The following is a 19,965-nucleotide window of genomic DNA, read 5'->3' as shown; positions in this document are numbered from 1 at the left end:
TAATTTGCAATCAAAACATAGTTCATTGGGACGATAGTACAGAATGTAGAGTATAATTAATGACCCCATAACACCTTACTATGTTGATAGACAGTGACCACAATGGAGGGGGTGAGGGCTTGATAATATGGGTGAGTGTTGAACCACTGCTTTATGTATTTGAAACCATCATAAGATTGTAATCAGTGAAATTTTAATAATAAAAAAAATAAGTCAGTCACACAGCAAAACTAAATAAGTAAAAAAAAAGACTTAAGGGTTAAAAAAAAAAGCCACGGGATGTAATGTACAGCGTGGTGATTTTAATATCTACTGTATTGCATACTCAAAAGTTGCTGAAAAAGTAGCTCTTAAAAACTCTCATCACAAGAAAAAAAATTCTGGAACTGTGTACGGTGATGGATGTTAACTAGTGGGATTGTGGAGACATTTTGCAATATATACAAATATTGGATCATTATGTTGCACACTTGAAACTAATATAATGTTGTTGCTGATCCCTCCATCACCATTCATATAAATAAATAAATAATACCTCAAATAAATAAATGAAAATAAAAAATAAATAAATGTAAGTAGAGATGTAGATTAAGATACACCAGCAGATACAGATACAGAAACCCAAATGTTAACACTGATTATTTCTGGGAGGTCCGATTTTTGTTAATTTTGTTTTCTTCTTTTTCATCTGTGTTTTCAACAATAAACACATGCTAGTTTTGTAAAACACAAATGCTAAAAGTTTGTCTCTCTTCTTTCAAAGATTCACACATGATCCTATAAATAGCAACTCTGGGTAGAGATTTTCAAACTTTGTTTTTAAAGAGGACAGTTTTTTCAAGAATAAAGATCACCTTTATTGTTGGGTAAAAAGGGCCACACATCCTATTCTAAGAAGTCTCAGCATTTTGGTTATAGCATTGACCAGTGACCCCCCTCCCAACCTGCTGGGCAGTGGGGTCCACCACAAGAGGCTGTGCCCCCAGACTACCCTGACTGAAACTGCCAGGCAGGGGAGGCTCCAGAATTTAGAGGAAGGTGGTCATCTTTGAGGAATGGTCTTGCGACCAATCTCCAGCCTGCATTTCCAAAGCTGCGCACTGTTTCCACCTTACATCGTAGGTTAAAAATCTCCCAAGTGTTGTGGGCTGAATTGTGTCACCCGAATTCATATACTGAAATTCTAACACCCCAGGACCTCAGAATATGACTGTCTTTGGAGATAGGGCCTTTAAAGAGGCAATTAAGGTAAAATGAGTTAATGCCTCCAGAACTCAGAGAAAATAAATTTGTTATTAAGCCACCCTGACAGTGGTACTTTGTTATGGCAGCCTGAGCAAACACACTTCATTTCCTAGAGAGAGACTTTCACACAAGATTGAGAAAATGTCCACTGTTCACAGCAAAGACTATTATCTTCAGGAGGTGACTCTGAGGTATGGAGCTGATTACTGGGGCCTTGGGTACCCCTGCTCCTTAGGTGTTACCACTGCAGGCTGCACATTAACATGACCTTTCCATCAGATGGAGGTCAAGAAATGACCTCAGCACCCAACCAGCCTGAGGAAGGGCCTAGGTCTTGGCGGGCCATGTGCCTCCAAGTGTCTGTCAAAACTGCAGTCCCAGGTAGAGCTGCAGCCTGTCATGCAGTCCTGTGACCAGACTATTTGGGACCCTGACACTCCTCTCAGAGGGGGCCTTCCTGCCTCCCCTCCCAGGCCCTCCCACCATCTCTATCCCGAGATTCTGGCTGCAAAGATTCACCCCCACCATCAGACTCTGGAGAACGGTTGCTGGTCCTGAGGGAATGTACTGTCTCCACAGCCCCAGGGCTACCGTTTGTGGAGCTTAAAGACCCTGGGCAATCTTACCCTCAAGAGGCCACGTCCCTCGAATGTATTCAAATGTAGCCACATGCCACATCACATAATTTACATAAACTATAGTAGCTGAGTTATAATTGTCTATTTAACATTTTAACATTCAAACATTTCATCCTTACAATATATTTGTCTAATTTTGGAGCCAGTCAGTCTCAACTTGACTCAGGTGTTTCTGTGGATGTTTGAAAAGCTGGCTGGTCCAGGCACCACTGCTATGGAGCCAGCTGGCACCCCTTCCAAGGAGGTCCAGTGTGTACTGGGTATGCCCCACCCAAGAGGAGCCCTCCCAGCACCAACGTCCAGGTACAGGGCTTTCTGGGGCCTTAGGGTAGGAGGAGTGAGCTATGCTTTTCCAAGCAATAGTAAATATTTACTGTTAATTTATTTACCTCCTCCTCCTCTCTAAACTTGCTCCTTGGCTAGCTCACACTTTCTCTTGCTTCCTGCAGATTTCCTACTAGGCCAGCAAAGCCAAGGCCTAGGACGTCCTGAGCCGCATAGAATCCAAACTTTCTCCCCATTACAGAGGTGAAAAAATTGGGGCCCAGAGAAAGAAGGGCCTCCTATGGGAGCACCTGGCATTTCTGTGGAATTTGAATGCGGAACTCTGCCCTAGTTTGAGACTGAGATTTTGAGATTGCTCAGGAGGATTCCTTGAAGCAGAGTGTTTCCACCCTTCTCAGACCAGTCGAACTCCTAGGTGTGTTTGCATCCCGGATCAGTGGCTGACACCCCGTCCCCACCCCTGCTTCGCTGTCTCTTTCTCTCCACGGCACCTGCTGCAGCCTTGAGGCAGGCTGGAGCTTTGCCCCAGGTGCTGAGAGTCTAGGGTTGCCAGATACAGAACAGGATGCCCGGGTCAATTTGAATTTCAAATAAACAAATATATATATATATAATTTTTTTAGTATAAGGATAGCCCCAATATTTTTATCGGAAATGTAAATTTACCTGGGTGTCCTGTGTTTTTATTTACTAAAGCTGGCCCTACTCTGAGTGTCCTCTTCCATTTGGGTCAGGCCCCTTGCCCTGCAGCTGTGAGTTCTACCACCTCAACACTGCTTGAGTCACATGGGTGGTGGACCTCCAGGCAAATGTTTCTGAACGGAACAGCATCATAGTTTGGGGGAATCCCCCCTCTGTCCCCATAAGGCATATGTTGTCAAAGCAGAAATGCTGTAACAACGTCTGTGAGAGGAAAACAGAAGAGGCCACAGGAGTTCGCAGTGCCTTGGGGAGGCCCAGCCACGCTTGCGCAGCAAAGGCGGCTTTAACTAGACTTGCTCTTCCCTTCTCAGAGAGGCACAAATCGTTGTGAGAATCTTGGGGATACTGGAGCTCCAACTTTCCTCTGGGGCTCTGATAGTCTTCCTTCCCTGCCTTTCTGTGAAGAGGTCTACTGGGAAGAGTGGGCTTGTGGGCTGGGCAGGTTGCTTGAGTGAGGGTTAGTGACTGGATCTTTGTCCTGAATCATCGTGGGGGCTATAGGAAGAAATGAAAGCAGAATGCTTGGTGCACAGTAAGCACTTAACATCAATGGTCACTATTGTTATAATACTGTGCGGACTTCTACTTTACCACAGGCCAGTGGGTCTCCTTTGGAAGGCCTGTGCCTCTGAGCTCCCATACATGGTCCTCAAGAAGCTTTGGGTATTTACCCTAAGAATGCAGGAGCCCAGTTTCAAAAAGACATGTGCACCCCTATGTTTATCGCAGCACTATTCACAATAGCCAAGAAATGGAAGCAACCTAAGTGTCCATCAGTAGATGAATGGATAAAAAAGATGTGGTACATATACATAATGGAATATTATTCAGCCATAAAAAGAAAACAAATCCTACCATTTGCAACAACATGGATGGAGCTAGAGGGTATTATGCTCAGTGAAATAAGCCAGGCGGAGAAAGACAAGTATCAAATGATTTCCATCATCTGTGGAGTATAACAGCAAAGAAAAATCTGAAGGAACAAAACAGCAGCAGACTCACAGAACCTAAGAATGGACTAACAGTTACCAAAGGGAAAGGGCCTGGGGAGGATGGGTGGGAAGGGAGGGATGAGGGGGAAAAGAGGCATTACGATTAGCACACATAATGTAGGGGGGAGCACGGGGAGGGCTGTACAACACAGAGAAGACAAGTAGTGACTCTATAGCATCTTACTACGCAGATGGACAGCGACTGTAATGGGGTATGTTGGAGGGACTTGATGATGGGGGGAGTCTAGTAAACAATGTTGCTCATGTAATTGTAGATTAATGATACCAAAATGAAAAGAAATTAAAAAAAAAGAAGCTTTGGGCCTCCAAAATGGGCACATCCCCTGGACTGGAATTGTCATTAAGTTGGTATCACCTGTTGCTTCTTGATTTGGGTTGGATTTTTAGAAGCCCAGCAGAGCCCTGAGGAAGCAGGACTCAGAAGAGGTTGGCTTTGGGAGCTGAGGAAGTCAGTCTTCTGTCCGGGGTGTCCCTGAGGGAGGGCAGGCCACATTTTGTGCACATTTGACTGTTCGTGGGGGCTGTACGGGGGACTCAGGGCTATGTCCCTGGAGGAGGAAGAAAGGAGGGGATGTGGGAAAGAACCTGCAAAACACGCGCCACATTTCTTCTTCTGGAATGTCCACTATCGGGCCCCAACAAATAAATTTTGGTTGGAACTGAGGTGGGTAGGCCCCTGAAGTTGAACCATCTCCCTCTAACACCTGGCTCTGCAAGGCCCTGGGGTTGGGACACCCTGGCTTCTTAGAAAGAAACTGAAAGCCCTTAGGAGAAACTCCACCACTTCCCCTTCCTCAGTAAGAGGAACTTGGAGTTGCCCTGACAGGAAAAGTCTTGGTGGGGCTTCTCGGAAGCTACCGCTGCTGTTCTACTGAGGAAAACCGCAGGCTGGGAGCCAGGCCAGGGCCTGGTAGAGAACCAGCCATCGATAGCCATGGCCTTTAGCTAGCCCCATGAGCACAACTGGGGAGTTGCCAACGCCCCCTCTTCAGCACCACCTGCCACCTCTCCTCTGGGGAGTCTTCACACGGCTTGCTCTCAGCTACCCAGGGTCCCCTTCCTAAGACCCACCAGCCCCCTAATGTGTGTCAGTGCACTAGATTCCATGCTCTATTCACCACCCACCAAAGCTCATCCTTCCCCTCAGAAAGCCAGTGCCTCTCTAGCAGGGGCACCTGGGCACAAGGAACTGCGTGTTGGGATAGGCCACACCCGCCGAGCTGTCTCAGATGGCCTAGTGAGCAGATACCTGACTTAACCATGGCTACTATTTGCTTCATTCATTTCTAGACTGGATACAGGCTCCTCTCTAGAGCTGGGGGGTGCTACTCCCCTTCCCAGATCCCAAGGCAGCCACTGCAGCAAGACAGAACACAGGGACAAACCACGTGCAAGGCCCAGCCCTAGAGGCTGAGGCCCTCAGGTCCTAAGCTTTAGTACAAATGTGTCAGAACAGTATGGCTCTCCCCTGCTGAAAACCTCCCATGGCTCCCCACTACCCGCAGGGACAGGGTCCATACTCTGTGATCTGTGCATAGGACCTTGTCAGAGTCCCAGCTCTCCTTTCCAGCTCCTCCTCTGGGCTGTGCTTTGATGCGCCTCCGCAGCCTCCTTTGCAGAAACATCTCCTGTTTACATGGTAAGACCCAGCAGATTTCCTGGGGGAAGTCTTCCTGGTCCAGCCCCAATCCAGATGGGCTAGTGGCTGCCTCTGTGACTTCCCTAGGTGCATGCTTCCCAGGACCTTAGCCACCTCACCTTGTAATTGCCAAGTCTCTTGACCATCGCCCAGCTTGTAGGATCCTGGGCACAGCCGACTGTGAGCTTGGCATATTTCAATGAACATTTGGTGAGGGAATACATTAATAAATGAGTGAATTTAGTACTATCTGCCAGGCCATGTGGCTGAGAACCCCACATGCCCACAGGCACAGACATCCACGTGTGAATGTGTACACCCACGTGCAGTGGGAGGAGACATGTGAATTCCTGTCATGGTGTCCCCTAAGATGTGTGTCTGTGGGTCCCTGCATTTATCCGCCAGCATCACTCTTGGTGTCCTTCTGGCCAGCAGGTGGCGATGTGCCCCTCTGTGGTATTGGTCCATCCAACCTGCTGGCTGAGGAGGGCTGTCATCACTGGAGGGCCTCAGCAGGAGCACAGAGCCCGCCTCCCTCATCCCACAGGAGTACCAAGGCTGTCTGGGTCTCTTGGGGAATGAGTCTGGACTTCCAACTGAGCTTCCAGAGATCTGATCCTGAAGTGCCCAAACTCCTGTTCACGCACCTCTGTAGCACTCTATGCCCAGTGCCAAGCTGGACCCTACAGGAAAGCCTAAAGTCGAAGCAGCTGCAGAATATAAAGGTTAAAACAAAAGCATGGCATCCCAGCTCTGCCTCTGGCTGGCTGTGTGACCTTGGGCAAATCCCTTAATCTCTCTGAGCAACTTCCTTTGTTGAGTGGAAATCATGGCCATCTGTAAAATGAAGAAATCACTGTAAAACATGGACCAGAGTGGGGCTGTACTATAAAACAGTGGTTCTCAAACTGTAGCCCTGGAGGGCTTGTTAGAGCACAGATGGCTGGGTCCCAGCTCCAGAGTTTCAGATTCAGGAGGTCTGGGGTGGGGCCTATGAATTTTGCATTTCTAACAAGTTCCTGGGTAATGCTGATGCTGGTGGTATGAGGTCTTGAGAACCCCTGGATACAGGATACTCACAGTAAGGGTGATACGCAAGATTATACACACGGCCAAAGGTAGCAGGCCTCCGGCGAGATACAATGGAAACAGAAGAGATGGAGGGGTCCACACCAAGGGCTGCAGGGGCCCAAGGAGGGGGGCTCAGCCCCGTGGCCTGGGTGGTTGGAGGGGAAGAAGGGGGAGCCTGTGGACCTGGCTCTACTCCTTCCTGCCACAGCTCTCAGCCCCAATCCTCCCCAGCTCCCTACTGCCTCTAGAGGTGAACCCAGGGGCCTACTGGCTGGCTGGCTGGCTGGCTGGCTGGCTGGCTGGCTGGCTGGTGTGGCACCAGGCCTGTCTGTCCCACACGGCTGCTGCTTTTCCCGGGAAGGGATCGGTTGGTTGATTCTCTGCTCCCAGCTAGGCCTCTGATGTGCTTCCTCAGCTTCTGGGAACTCACATTTCCTTTCTCTTTCTTTTTTAATACTGCTTTTTAATCAAATTATCATAAAGGCAGTGGACGTCCATCTTGGAACATCAATACAATGCAAAAAAGTGTTAAGAAGAAAATAGCAATCCAAGACTCAGTCATTCAGAGATAATGTCTATTTCTTTCCTTGTATATATGTCTCAGGCACAATATATATCCACTTGACATTGTACAATAAATGTTGTTTTTTCACATTCAAACTCTTGGGAAACACGAATTGAAGGGCAGTGTAATAATCTAAGGGAAGGTCTTGATACATTAGGTACTGCCTGCATTTCAGGTGACTTCCCCAGGGGAACTTTCTGGGAAGGGACTCACTGGGTCAAAGGACATAGAAAGTTTTAAAACTCTTGGTATATGTGGACAAAGGGCTTTTCAAAACCATTGTTTGAGTCCTACCCAAGGTGGGAGGGGAAAAAGCAGTTGCTAGACCCAATTCACAACACTTGACATGAATGGAGGAGGCCCAAGCAGCCACAGGGAGGCAAGGAGGGCCCAGCATTGTCCAGCCCTGACATCACCCCAGACAGTGTCATGTCCCATGCCATGCTCCAGGAAACCGATGTGGGTACCTCTGGCCAGATATGGCCAGTGCAGAGCTGCCCCCCTGAGCTTGGAGCCAAGGGTTGCTCTTAACCCCTCATTTTCTCTCATACCTCACATCCACCCAGTCGACCTGCAAGTGCTTCTGGAACTACTTTCAAAGCATCCCGAATGTGACCATTTCTCCCCAGTCCACCACCACCAACCTGGCCCATCTCTGCCTGGATGTTCTTAGTAGCTCCTTCATTGTCTTCCCCCATCAGAGTCTTCTCCACAGCAGCCAGAGAGATCCTTTTAAAACCTAGGTTGAATCAGGTCAGTCCTCAGCTCAAAACCCTCCAATGGCTCCCATCTCACCAAGGGTAAAAACAAAGACTTTACTATGACCTACAGGCCTTTAGGATCTGTGCCTCTCCCCACCATCACCTCCCTGACACCAACTCCTACCACTCCCTCCCTTACCTACTCAGTTTTCTGAAGTGCTTCACAACACCCCACACACACTCCTGCCTCAGGACCTTTGCACTTACTGTTTCCTCTACCTGGTATATTTCCTCGGATATCCACAGGCCCCCCTCGGCTCAAATGTCATCGCAAAAAATAAAAAACCCACAAGTAAATATGGCCTATTTTGGAAAGGTCCTTCCAGACCACCCTGTCTAAAATAACATCCTGGCCATTTTCATTCTCTTACCCTGTGTCATGTTCCTTCAGAAGCATTGTTCATTTTTTGATTATTGTCTGTTTTCTTACTGGAAGAAAACCTCCATGAAGGCACTACTCTTTGCCTGTTTTGTATCCACAGCACCTGATGAACTGGCTGACACATAGCTGGTGCTCAGCAAACCTGTTGAGTGGACAATTAAGTGAAAGATTTCACCATCTGGGGATGTATGTGGTTTCTCCTCCAGACTATATGTTGCTGCCTCTAAGTCACCAGCTTGCACACAGTGCCCAGCATCCATAGTGTTTACTGCACAGATGGACACACACTGGGAAGAAGGCCGTCGAGGCAGGGCATGAGAGGCTGCCGCACGGGGATTGGGAAACTGGAATTCCACAGAAGCCCCTGCCACTCAGCCACTGAGGCCTTAGGAAAGTCACTTCACCTATTTGAACCTTGGCTTTGTCATCCATAAAAAGGCATGATGATACCTGTGCTGTCAGTGTCACAAGGCTGTTGTGACAATTAAATGACAGATGTAGGTCAGCAAAGCACAAAAGCAGCTCCGCTCAAGCTGCAGGTCCTCTGTGATGCTCTGCCCAGTACCCTTCACCCCACCAACCTCTCCTCTCACTGAAAGCCCTACATAGGTGTGTGTGGCATGAGCCCTGCAGGTGTTTTCATGCGGGGTTCATTTAGAAGACTGCCCTGCTGAGACTGCATGCCCTTGAGATCAGGGCCAGGTCTCACCATTGCATCCACCCACTTGGCATTGTGCCTGGCATCTGGGCCATACCCCTTGGGCATTTGATTACTGACCAACAGATACATTCATTGAAGGCTATAGATGTGTTACTATGATACAAGTAAATAAGGGTCGGGATTTCAGACCCAGACAGAGGCCTGGGTGAGGCAAGTCAGCTAGGGGCTCTTCGGGATATGGGGCAGGCGGGCCTGCTGGGCCTCAAGTGCCCCAACCTGACAGGAAGGGAGGGAAATACTGATGGCCTGGCCACATCCACTCGGAGACAAGGCTGGCCAGTTGCCTCCCAGACATCTGCCACAGCGGCCACATCTTCTGGGCTGTGGGGCGGAGGCCTGGGTACCCACCTGCATTCCTCGCTGTGTACCCATGATCTCATCCCAGCCCTGCAGCCGCCCACGGGGCAGGAGGCTTTGCCCCACTTTGCAGATGATGGAATGGAAGCTCAAGGAGATGACCCCCAGGCTGGTCATCTTGCCTGGGCGCAGGCAGACACTCAGGGGACCCAAGGCTCTAATAGCGCAGGTGGAATGTGCTCATGGAGGCCACTTCCTGCTGTCTAGCAGGGCTTAAAAAGCTCCATCGAAACCATGCACACGCTTAATAAACTCTGGGCAACTAGTTAACTGACTTGCCCTGGGGCTGCCCAGGGGGCATCCAGCCAGGCCCAGCTGCCTTCCCTCTACAAACTCAGTGCTCAGACGGGGGCTAGCTGAGGAACAGGCCCCACATGGGCGGGGCATGGGACGCAGTCAGCGAAACTCCTTTTAGGAAGGAAACCTCAGAGCAAAGTTGAGAAACCAGCGTCTTGCCAAGGCCTAGGGGTGGGGGAGGCCAGGTGAGCCGACTCAGTCCTCAGGAATGGGTGGGGTCTCGAGGGGAGGCAGGCACTTCCTCCCACCTCAGCCCAGGGTCCTGTTCCATCTTTATTGTGGAGTTTCCTGACGACAGGCAGTGACCTGTCGGCTGCCCACCCCTGTGGGAAGCAGCTTGGCGTGGCCCTCACCATCTCATTAGTAGTGATTCACCCAGGACTCACCTGGCTGGCTGTCAGAGACTTGCCATGCTGCCTGCCGGAACCAGCTTGGCTGGCACCCTTTGGGAAGCAGACACCTCATTTCTTCAGGTCTGCCCTCCCTGAAGCCCAGGGCAGAGCTTGCTTGGCATACAGTCAGAACTCTGAATTCATTCATTCCACCAACAGATATTTATTGAGCACCTACTGTATGCCAGGCACTGTGCTTGGTGCTGGGGATACAGAGTGAATCAGGAAGACCCAAATCCCTGTGCTCTTGGAACTCACAGTTTCATGTGGAAAGACAGACAGTAAACAAATAAATAGGTGAATCATACAAGCTCTTGAAGATGGTAGTGCTATGGAGAAAAAGCAGGGAAGGGCGTGAGATGGGGTTTGCAAATTTTAAATAGGGTGTTTGGATGGACCTTCCTGAGAAAGTGATATTTGAGCAAAATCTGATGAAGATAAAGATGAACAAAGGAGCCATTACAGATAAAGGAGGAAAAAAGGATACTGGTGAACAGCAAATGCAAAGGGCCTGGGGTAGGGATATGGGAGAGGAGGTCATATTTAAGAAATGATGATGAGACCAGGGTATCTGAAGCAGAGCTGGCAAAGGAAAGAGCAGTGGAAGAAAGGGTCAAAGAGGTGGTGGGGGCAGGGGTAGTCTGGAATGTACAGGGTCTTACAGGCCTTTATAAGAACTCTGGCTTTCACTCAGCTGAATTCTGTCAAAATGCTCCAAAATCCCTCCCTTGAATCCAAGACCAGCTCCCCAGGCTTCTTCTGGCTGGAGCAGAACTCAGAGAGCTGTGTCACGAGTCAGGGGTGTTTTCACTGAGAGTCTGGAAGGATGAGTTTGCTGACAAAGGGTTGCTGCCTGTGGATAATGTATAAAGAGAAAGATGCCTGTTTGGGAAACAAGAGCCTACTGCAGAGGGGTGTTGTTGGGAGAGGAGAAGGGAGTAGAGGCTGAAAAAGAAAGGTGGGGCCAGGAGAAAACAGCATTGCCCAGCTGCCCCCACCGCAAGCCCATCCCAGACTCATCTGCGACATACCTCAGCTGACACTGCACCAGCCTCCACCTCAGCTCTGGGCTGCTGCACACGCTGTCCGTCCACCTGGGAATGCTCGCTCCCTGACCTCCCGCTCATCTTCCACAAAGTGGTTCCTGAGTCCCCAGAGCAGGTACTCCTCCCATGGGCCCAGCAGCCCCCACTGAAGCATTTTCATGCTGGGTTGTATCTGCCCACTGAGGGGTCTCGCTTCTCCCTGAATCACACTGGAGTTAGCTCACCTTTACATCCTCCGAGACTGACACAGAGTAGGTGCTGAAGCAGCTCAGTGGGATGAACGAATGCTCGCTAGGACGTGGATCCCTGAGAGTTTCAGAACAGAGTGACAAAATCAGATTCACATTTTAGGAAGAAGACTTGACTCAGTGTGTTGGGGGTGAGAGGGACTGGAGGCGGCGGACAGCTAAGAGGCTCCTGTAATAATCCAAGCAGGGGCAAGAGAGAAGGCAAGAAGGACACACTCGGGATGCCAGCTGCTGGGAGTGAGAGGAGAAGGCAGATCTAGGAGCAGTTAAGGGACATCAGTAGGACATCAGCACTGGTCCTGGGGGTGATGCAGAAGAGGGAGTAAAGGATGGGGTCCAACTTTTCCCCTTTCATATTGTGTTCTTCACTCTGTCTTGCCCATGAACAGATACCAGTTCCTCAGACACAAAATAGCATGGTGGTTTGGAGTCTGACTCTGGGTTCAAATCTCATCTGTACCACATCCTTGCGATGTGACATTGGGCAGGTTCACTCAACCTCTCCATTCCTCAGTTTACCCATCTGTCAGGCAAAGATGACAGCTGAGAATTAATTACCGCTTTTCATTGATTCTGTGATTCTCATTGTAACACTTTTGAGTCTTTAAATCAATGGCATGTCATGGGTTAATTGGCAACATTCTTTAGTGATACACAGATAATAGTGTATCTGAAGACTGATGGAGACTTAGATTTGGTGAAACACAAAACTATGTGGAGAAACCAGTATCTGGCATTTTGTAAGAACTGAATAAATGTTAGCTGTTATTGCTACTGTCATTTTTTGCTTCCTGGAGTTCTGTTCATCATACAAGGTAACAAATGCTCCCTCAGAATAAAGAGAATTCATAAATAGGTATAAAGGTGAAAAAACTGTAGTAATTTCCCCCAAGAAACACCCAAAATCTAATGCTTCCTTTGAAAGATCTCATAGAATTCTGCCAAAGTTCCAGAGAAAACTTTAAAAATTTCTTTTACAATGGGGACCCGAGCTCCTGGCTCCCTGACCGGTAGGGGGAACCAGGGCATGTCCCCAGATGACTTTGGGGGCGTTTCTTGTGTCCTTGTGAATTTCCCTGAGTCACCATTACTCATGGCCCACAGTCAGAGTGCTGCTACCTTCTGACCAGGAGACTGATGCCCTGGGATCAAGGGCTGTCCACAAACAAAAGTGCGATTATAGAGTGTTCTGCACAGGCCGTATACTGTCTCCAGCTCAAGGGAGCAGGGCGACCCTCACGGGTGTCTTATTTTCAGCCTCCTGGGCTGTGTTCCTGCCTACTGACTTGGCAAATCCTGGGCGACTCGCCTTGTTTTCTCTCCTCACTTAAATACATGTCTGGAAAAAGCCTCCACCCCCACAGACCCTGCTGTGTGTGGAAACGGTGACAAGCCTGGAGGAGGAGGAGAAACTCAGCGGCTCGTTCCTGGAGCCTCCCTCTCAACGAGGGGGAGAAGAGTTGGCACAAGTGGGGGACCTTAGGCCCAGCTGCTGGGGTCACTGACACACCCAGGCCAGTCCTGCGTCCCTTCAGGTTCAGCCGGGGCCCCTACCCAGCTCTGTCTGAGTTGACCAGAGACAGTCTCAGCCACCCTCACCGCATCAGGCTCACACACAAGTCTCTGGCGGCAGGGGCGGGCTCGTGCCTGGCGTTGGGAAGCAGACACAGGAATCTGACCACACACAGGCAGTGTGCACGTGCTGGGCTGCTAGGGGGCGGACGAAAGTAGCTCCCGTAGCCCTCGGCCAACGTGTCTGCTCCTGTGAGCTCACCACTGGCTGAGAGGCAGGACAAGGGTACCCAGGACACCCTTACAGAGAAAATGAGGGACCAAGCAGTCAGTGGAGGGTCCCCTAGGAGACCCTTCAAACAGGACAACTGCCCTATCTCTTGGCCCCCTGGTGTCAGGCCAGTCTCCTTCTAGTGCCACAGTCCACCCCTCTGCTCTCAGTCTGGCGGCATTTTCATTCCAGAATGCTTAATCTACAGCAAATCTGTCCATTCAGGAGTTCCACTGAGCCTCTTCTCTGGGTTGGGGTACATGCCAGGATAGTTTCAGAGCCACAGGACACCCCATCCCATCCCTCCCATTTGCACTGGGACGGCAGAATTAATAGAGGAATGAAGGCCTCCTCCCAAGCTCAAGAGCCACAGGAATCCAAGAAAAATAGGGGTGACATCAAGGGGGAGCTGGAAGCAATGGCTCTCTCCATCAGGTGTGCCATATTTTGATCAGAAACATCAACACTGGTCCCGGGCACTTTGCAAATGTAGCTTCAAGCCTCTGCCTCTGTGGCAAGTGCTGCTCCCCAACCTTGTCCGCTCCACACCAGTATGGAAAATGAGCTGTTGCTTTGTCTGTCTTGCCCATTAAAGTATGACTTTCTGAAGGCAGGGTTGTGTCTAATTCATCCTTAATCACCTGTCTTGATCCAGGACATAGCAGCACATAGTAGGGCTGGCACACTATAGGTGTATCATGGACAATTGTTGAATGAAAGCACCCGTACTCGATGCCAGCACTGTGTGGTACCTCACTTGTGCCTACGTCAACCAGGGAGACAGGCATTATCTTTCCCACTTACCATGCCCATTTTAAAGATGAGCAGACTGAGGCTCAGGGAAGTTCAGCCTTATCTGTGGTCCCACAGCTAACAAGTAGCAGACCTGGGCTTGTAACCAAGGTCTATCAGACCTCAGACACTGCGCCCTTGTCACTGTATCATGCCACAGGCTTGAAGGTGCTTGACAAAGCCCCTGGCACAAAGGCACTGCTTAATAAACAGTTGCTATTTGATAAACAATACCACCTCACAACAACTCATCAAGGTTGTGCTTCTATGCTTGTTTTAAAAATATGGAAACTGGGGCTCAGAGAGGTTCCATAACTTGCCCAAGACCACATAGTTAGTAAGTGATGGAGCCAGCTCAGGTTGGAACCCAACTCTTACCTGGCTTTACAAGCCAAGCTCTAACCACTACATATACTGTCTCTTTTGGAAACACTACCTGCCCTACTCAGCTGTACCCCTAACAGTTGGCTGATGTTTTCTTCTTGCAAAGCCTCATATTTGGAATTTTCTCTTGCTCATCTCTTCCTTCTGGGCAGCATCTGTGTTTTCGATCTACCTGTCCAAATTCAGGGACATCGTCCAACTGTGCAGCACCCCAATGCTGACAGCCTCTTTACTTGGCCCCCAGTAGTGCCTCGAGGCCCTTCCCCCAAAGCTCTTTCAACAGAACCAAACAGCCCTGGCTTGGAACTTGTCAACAACAATTTCTTCACCAAAGGTAACCTTGAGATAGATGTCAGGAGCAAGATAACAGTAGCGAGAGGCCACTGAGAAGGGTGACTGGAGGGCTACATGAGGGGATCTGTCCCCCCTGAGGAGTGCCTTGTTTCCTTGGTGGCGTCTTTTGAGCCAAAGCAAATACAGCAGCAGACTGCCTTCCTGTACGGCCCATGTGTGCACCTCTCCAGTCACAGGCCATGGGTGTGCAGCTCTCAGCAGGTCAGAAGCACTGGCATCCTGCCCAACTTTGCTTGGCTGTCCAAGGATCACAGAGAAAACACACTCCTTTGACCAAATGCTGGGTCAACCCCATAATCAGTCTCATTAAAAGCACTGCAGGAGCAGTGAGAAGAAATTATAACAGTTTTGCAAAAAGAGACCCTATTTATCTCATGCCCATTAGGATGGCTACTCAAAAAAATAGAAGATAGCAAGTTTTGATAAGGATGTAAGAAACTGTAACCACTGTACACCATTGGTGAGCTTGTAAAATGATGCAACTGGTATGAAAAACAGTATGGAGCTTCCTCAAAAAATAAAAAATAGAATTACCATATGATCTAGCCATCCTACTTCTGAGTATATATCCAGAATTGAAAGGAGGGTCTTGAAGAGGTATTTGCACTCCCAAGCTCATTGCAGTGTTATCCACAATGCCACCAAGAGGTGGAAACGATCTAAATGTCCATGAGGAGGAATGGATAAAGAAAATGTGCTATATACATACAATGGAATATTACTCAGCCTTAAAAGGGAAGGACATCTTGTCACATCCTACAGCACTGACGAACCTTGAAGACATTAAGCTAAGTGAAATAACTCAGACACGAAGGGACAAATACTGCATGCTTCCACTTATAGGAGCTACCTAAAGTGGTCAGTTCATAGAAACACAAAGTAGGATGGTGTTCACCGGGAACTAGGGGGAGGGGAAATGGGGAATTGTTGTCTCATGGCTACAGAGTTTCAGTTTCCCAAGATAAAAAAGTTCTAGAGATTTATTGCACAACAATGTAAATATACTTACTACTGAACTGTATGCTTAAAAATGGTTAAGATGGTAAATGTTATGCTTTCTTTACCATAGTTAAAAGTGAATTCTAAAAGGGGGAACCTTGTTGATTTCCTCACTTTGGAGGTATTTACACCATAGAGGGAGCAAGGCACTTTATATGCATCATTTTCTTTAATTCTCACAATGACTTAATTTGGTAGTCAGCACTATTTCTTTTTTACAGCCTAGGAAATTGAGGCCTAGTGAGAGAAACTGACTTATAACCACAGTCATGGAACTTAGTGAGGGGAAGTGCTCCAGTGTGTACTCGGGTTTGTCTACCTCCAAACTGGGGTATCTTCCCCCAGCTCTGCTGGCTGAGTATGTCCTGATTCAAGCCCCCGATTGCTGAGAGAAAGAAGGACTTTTGATGTGAGTGCTCCATTTCCCCAAATTGAGCCACAAGTTCCTTGGTGATGAGCCACATGCACCTTCTATTTCTTCACTTGCTACGGGAATTAAGCTGAGTACTGGGCACACATAGTTGATGGGTAACAAATACTTGAGAACTAGTTGATTTTTTTAAACTTATTCAAGCACCAGAATGGGTTTTCACAAAAATATCACTTAAGCACTTTCAGCTCGCAAAGCATTTTCACATACACTAACTTATTTGCTCCTGACCGAGTCCCTGGATAAAGCCATTACCTCCATTTTACAGATAAGGGAAGTGCAGCTCAGGGGACGTGTTTGAGGACCTGCAGCTGGGATTCCAATCACTGGAGGTGCGGCTTGACAGGTGTCCTAGGATCCCAAATCTGTGATACTTTTCCAGGTGGCCTCATCAAGTTAGGTCCGGGCACCCTATCTTAGTCAGGTGGAGATCCTGTGCTCTGCTCACCTGCTGACTGAAAAGGGGGGCCTAGACCTCCAAGGCCACATAAGCTCCAGATAGCCCATGTGAAGGCTGGAGGCACCTTTCCTGAGACTGCAGCTGCAGCATCGAATATTCAGCCAAGCGCCACACGCCAGCAAGTGAAACCCTGCCCTTCCCCACCACAGACTGGTCCAAAAGGGTTGGGAGTCCAGCCCAGCAGGGCGTCCTGGTGACTGGCACAGCAAAGGGGGCACAGATGGGGTCAAACTTGGGGTGATAGCTAAAGCCAAATGTTGATATGAGCTGACAGGGTCTGTAGCCTGAAGAGGCCTGAGGGAGCACAGTAAAGGATGGAGGCTGCCTGTTCTCTGCTCTAGCTCTCAGCCCCTGCCAAGTGTGGGCAGCTGCCAACCAGAGGCCTGCGGCCCTAGAGTGAGGGTGGTCGGTGGCCTGCAGGGGGCCACCCAGTGGCCAGCCACATGTTTGGTCCTTTCATTGTTGATATTTTTCTTCTGATTACAAAAATATCTTGTGTTAAATGCCTAGGGTGCCTAAATGGTTTTCTTGGCTTCACTGGAGATGGCTGGTAATTATAGATTTGCTTTGTTTATGTCACCGTATTCCTATTATGTTAATATGTGTGTGCAAATTAGTTAGTAGTTTAAAACCTATACATACTTAAGGTACTATACAAGAAGATATGTCAAAGAAATAATCAATCCTCCCAAGTTTCCTTCATATGCTACATCTATAGCTTTTCTTCTTCCTTCCTAATTACAAACCTTAAATAGAATTCGTGCCTCATATCGAATTTACCGAGTATCATAATTCCTCCAGGTGGTAAAGATACCTCGAGACAAGTGCTGGGCATAGAAGCCACAGGGCATAAATCTGCAAAGAAGTTAAAAGCTAACCTTTGCAAACAATATGGCTTCTCTCTCACTTACCAACTTTACATTTCCCTGTATGGCCCCGGAAGATGACTGGTTAGCCAGAGACGGGTAAGATTCCTCAAGGGAGGAACAACCTAAGACAGGCACAGTCGCAGGGGGGCCATCAGGTGAGAATTTGGGGAATCAACAGAGGTGAGGCTCAGAACCTCACCCCCCCTGCTTTGAGAGAAATCTTCTGCATCCGTGGATGTCTTGCTGCCCTTGTCTAGCCTGGATTAATACTTAGTCCATAGGCACACACCTGATCATCTGATCATCTACATTTGCCTTCTTACAGCACTAAACTATGTTTTCTACCTTTATCTTGCATCTACCTACCACTTCAGCATTTTATTAAAAATAAAAATAATAATAATAATAGGAGAAATGTGGGATCAACATATAAATCAAGTACAAAAATCAAATGAATATTCATATTTGACCTGATGGTTTATAGGTCATATTGCATGATCAAAACCGAAAGTTTCTGTGATGAACGCCCTTGTACTGTTCACCATGTAAGAATTTATTCACTCTGTAAGAATTCGTTCACCATGTAAGAACTTGTTCGTTATGCTTCAGAAGATTGGAGACTGACGAGAATTAGGCTTGAGATGGATTAATGATTGTACATTGAGCATTGACCCCCCTATACTGAATTTTATTGTTGTTAACAACCATTTGATCAATAAATATGAGAGATGCCCTCTCAAAAAAAAAAAAAAAAAAAAAATGTAACTTAAATTACCCCGAGGAAAATTAACTAGTCTTCCATTAAAATATCTTTACTAAATTAAAAAAAAAAAAAAAAAAAAAAATATCTTGTGTTCACAATAAAAAAAAATTGAGGACGACCAAAAAGCCCACATACAGGCAGAATAATCACCCATCACACTCTCTCTTCTCTAATGATATAAAGAACAGAAGTTAAAAAGCAAATGCCCTCATCTCCCCATTCCTAACTCTCCTCTCTCCCATAAATCCAGACGTCATCCATGCTGGCACTTTCTTTTAATATTATACCATGTCACTAAATATTCCTTCATCACATAACTCTTAATGCATATATGCACACTGTCATATAAATATACCCAAATATAGTGCCCCCCACTGCTACACATATAAACTGCTGCTCATTTTTCTCTACTATATTCAATGCCACAGTGAACATCCTCATGTAGAAATGCAACGAGCAGGTTTTAATCCTGGGGCTGGGTAACACACACAGAGGTAGATGCCAGTGTCTGAGGGCAGAGCCATTGAGGAGAGTCATCAACCACAGAAACCAGCAGTACATGGAGACTGAGGGCACCACAACCTTCCCAGATTACACAGCGTGGCCCTCACTGAGTGGCACGTGAAACATGACAGGCAGGTGCTGTTAGCTGGCCGGACTGACTGTCTTAGTCCCATTCTCTATAAAAATAGCTTGAATTCTACCATGGACAGTCTGGTCTGCTCTCTCTGAGGGCAAGCCACACCCACAGACCCCACAGGCTCACATTGTGCTGCTGTGGCCTAGGGGCCCACACCCTGGCCGCAACTGCCCAGGCCAACGTTCATCCTGACACAAAGGCAGCTGTTTATAAGCTGGATATTCACAAGGGGCAGATGAGAAGGCATTAAAACTGTGCCCAATAGGGACCTTCTGTTTTGGATTGTGGCTCACAGAGCCAGCTCTCTCTTTTGGGGCTACTTGATAAGCGGAGGACCATTAAATGGGCAGAAGGTAAGGGCTACCTAAGAGAAGACAGTGGGCAGGAGCCAGGAGGTGGAAGCCAGGAGGCAGCAGAAGGCATTAGGTGGAGAGAGTCCATAATGGGTTTGGGGTAAGAGTCCAAGGACTCCAGAACAAGGATGGGGCTGTCCTGGAGGGCAGCTGTCTGTCTGATAAGAATCCCTCTCAGGCCTCCCACCTTCCCCGTACAGCCTGACAATAAAGCCTCATTGCTGGAATTAACCAGCGTGGGTCAGCGTTCCCTGTAGCCTGCAGGAGTCTCACTGCTCAAGAGTGGACAACACTTTACAGTTTATACAGTGCTCTCCCAGGCATTCTCTCATCACAACAACCCTGGGAGGGAGAATAGCTTACCCCCATTTCTCAGATGAGGAAACTGATGTTCAGAGAGGACATGTGTCCCCTGGCAGGTCAGGGAGCAGAAACTCACAGTCAGACTTGCTGACCCTCCTGTTGTCATCCCGGCTGTTCTCACTACACCAAATGGCCTCGCCTTCGTTCCCCACAGATGCCCTCACCCTGCTGCAGTACTACTGTCACTACTCCTCTCCGAAGGTGAGCAAGCCATAGTTGACTTCCTGTGTTTAGACTTGTCCACTCAACTTGATGTTGTAATGCATGAGGACTGGGCTCAAAGGGTTTCCGGTTCATAGTGCCCAGCGCTTGTGAGGATACAATAGGTGCTCAATAAGTGCTGATGATTTCATATATAATTTTTCAGAATGTAGAGGCCCCACTAAATCTGCCCTGTGCTTTCTATGAGCTCC

At 48.2% G+C, this 19,965-nt stretch overlaps 1 long non-coding RNA gene across 1 annotated transcript; it reads right to left on the bottom strand.

The window, feature by feature from the left end:
• Positions 1–10,101: 10,101 nt before the first annotated feature.
• LOC118969473 (uncharacterized) lies at positions 10,102–19,698 on the bottom strand. Its single transcript, XR_005057402.2, has 3 exons — positions 19,553–19,698; positions 11,339–11,420; positions 10,102–10,921 (listed from the first exon to the last, which is right to left on the bottom strand). It is a non-coding gene; the product is annotated as an uncharacterized lncRNA (long non-coding RNA).
• Positions 19,699–19,965: the final 267 nt, after the last annotated feature.

This window comes from Manis javanica, chromosome 16 (assembly GCF_040802235.1).
Source record: "Manis javanica isolate MJ-LG chromosome 16, MJ_LKY, whole genome shotgun sequence".
In the NCBI taxonomy this organism is placed as follows: Eukaryota; Metazoa; Chordata; class Mammalia; order Pholidota; family Manidae; genus Manis; species Manis javanica.
The sequence above is the reverse complement of the archived record's forward strand: the minus strand, read 5'-3'. Positions and strand labels throughout refer to the sequence as shown.